Source organism: Lathyrus oleraceus, chromosome 7 (assembly GCF_024323335.1).
Source record: "Lathyrus oleraceus cultivar Zhongwan6 chromosome 7, CAAS_Psat_ZW6_1.0, whole genome shotgun sequence".
NCBI classification, from domain to species: Eukaryota; Viridiplantae; Streptophyta; class Magnoliopsida; order Fabales; family Fabaceae; genus Lathyrus; species Lathyrus oleraceus.
Genome location: NC_066585.1, coordinates 242,072,422 through 242,075,025, shown reverse-complemented (window position 1 = coordinate 242,075,025; position 2,604 = coordinate 242,072,422).

Here is a 2,604-nt window from a genome sequence, read left to right as displayed (position 1 = left end):
GATCAACCTCTTTCTTAGGAAGCGTCCTTTGAATAATGGCACTACAGCTCGCATCAAGGACGATGGTCTCCGGTTCCGTATACCTCCGCTTTTTGGTTAGTATGTCCTTCATGAATTTGGCATACTTTGGCATTTGTTCCAAGGCTTCAGCAAACGGAATGTTGATTTGCAACTGTTTAAAAATATCCATGAACCGGGCGTAATGCCGTTCATTTTCCCTTTTGGAGGGAGCATGAGGGTAAGGAAGATTTTGGACCGGAGTAGCGCTCACTACCTCCTTTCCCTTTGCAATTCTAGCACTTTTCCATCTAGGCTTCTTCACTACCTCCCTTATTACCTCATCACTTTTATTTTCCTCAATCTCCACACCTTTTTCTTTTTCAACTTCACCATTATTTTTATTCTTTTCAACTACTTCCTCATCACTCCACACTCCTACTTCACCATCAACATTTTCCTCCACTATTTCCTCCTCAATCTCCTTCTCTTTCTCTCTTTGTTCACTCTCAACTCTTTTTTCATTCTCACTACCCAACTCCCTCCCACTTCTCGTCATAATCGCCTTACAATGCTCCTTAGGATTTGTTTGCGTATTAGCCGAAAAAGAAGGACCGGTTTGTTGTTTAGCGAGTTGCTTGGCAAGTTGCCCAACTTGAGTTTCAAGATTTTTTATGGCCGCGTCATTACTCTTTTGATTGGCCATTGACATTTGCATGAATTGCGTCAATGTCTCTTCCAATTTAGAATTGCCGACCTGCGGTTGTTGAGGTTGATACGGATTTTGGGGAGGGTTTTGACGGCTAGAAGAACCACCTCCATAACCTTGGTTATGATAATAGTTGCTTCTAGGTTGGAACCCTTGGTTCCCTTGGAATTGTTGTTGTTGTTGTTGTTGTTGTTGAGGGTGCGGTTGATAAGGTTGTTGTTGTCTCGGTTGATAGTCCCGTTGATTGGCCATGTAGTTTACTTCGTCAAAACCGGGAGGTGGACAAAATCCGGTGTCATGTTCACCTTTACAAAGTTCACAACAAGCTATTTGTTTAGCTTTTGACGGTTCTCTTAACTCTTTGATTTGTTGCGTTAAGAGTTCCATTTGTTGTGAGATGAGCTTGTTTTGGGCTAGGATGGCATCATTCGTCCCTAACTCAAGCACTCCCGCCTTCTTCAAAGAATTTCCACGACTTTGACTCTGAAGATCATTCAAAGCCATTCGATTGATAATGTTGGTGGCTTCTTCGGCACTTTTTGACATCAACGAGCCACCCGAGGTGGCATCCAACAACGTTTTGCAGTTTGGTTGAAGTCCATTTCTGAAGATATGGATTTGAGTTAATTCATCAAATCCATGCCCTTTACATTTCCTAAGCATGGACTTGAATCTCTCCCACGCTTCATTCAAAGATTCACTGGTTCCTTGAGAAAACACCGAGATGGCCGTCTTTGATTCCATGAATCGGTTATGGGAGAAAAATCTTTCAATGAATTTCTCTTCTAACACGTTCCAGTCTGTCATTACGGCAGGTGTTTGATCGAGATACCAATCCTTTGCTTTACCGAGCAAAGCGTGGGGAAATAATCGTCTGAACAACGGAAGCTCCTGAGCCTGATCCACTCCGGCAGCCAATGCTATCTCATAAAATTTTGTGAGAAAAGCAAATGGGTCTTCATGGTCCATTCCGGTGAATGGACTCCCATATAATAAATTCAGAGTTCCCATCTTCATCTCAGTTTGCCTTCCTGTTTGGTTGGCAAACTGAGCGGTGTTCCTTGGACTATTGATACATGGAGTAGAAATAGGTGGTGGTGGTTGTGGCTCCATGTTTGGTATGAATGGGTGTGGATTTGTGGTCGAAGAACTTTCTCCTTGCTCTTGGCGTTGTCTAGCCTGTTGCCTCCTACGTCTCGTTTTGCTATTGAGCCTCCTTGCGGTTCTCTCGATCTCAGGATCAAAAAGAAGTTCGTCTACAGGGATTTGCCCTGGCATAAAACGTAAGCTGCACACTAAACCAAACAAATTACAAGCACAAGTCAAAAATTCACAAGCTAAAACTTAAACAACCATTGCGATGCTCGCAATATCAATTTACAATCCCCGGCAACGGCGCCATTTTGTTGAAATGTATATTTCGTGTCGGGTTTTTGTTATCGTATCCACAGAGATTGTAAGATATCGCCGCCGTTCGATGGTTGTTTTAATCTTAACTTAATGTAACAATAGGGTTTTGATTTTAATCGAGTTATCTTGCATAAAAAGTAATTAATTGCGGTAAAAGTTATGTTTTGATTAATATGAGAAATATTGTCAAAGTTAGGTTTCAATGATCACTTTGCATGTATTTGCTCGGTCAACAATCTTATAAACTCCTTTAGATGATAAATCATTTCACAAAGTCCTCTCAAAATGTTTCTCTCGAACACATATTGTGAGTTTTGCCATTTTGATCCATTGTTTCTCTCGAACACAATCTATCAAAATGACAACTTTTTGGTTCAACCTTATGGTGAACAAAATCATTCGTTACTATCTCTAGCTAACAAACAAGTTTGGATGAAAACCTAGGTCAAGAGTCGGTAAACATCTCTCGATCATAAACCAACACAAAG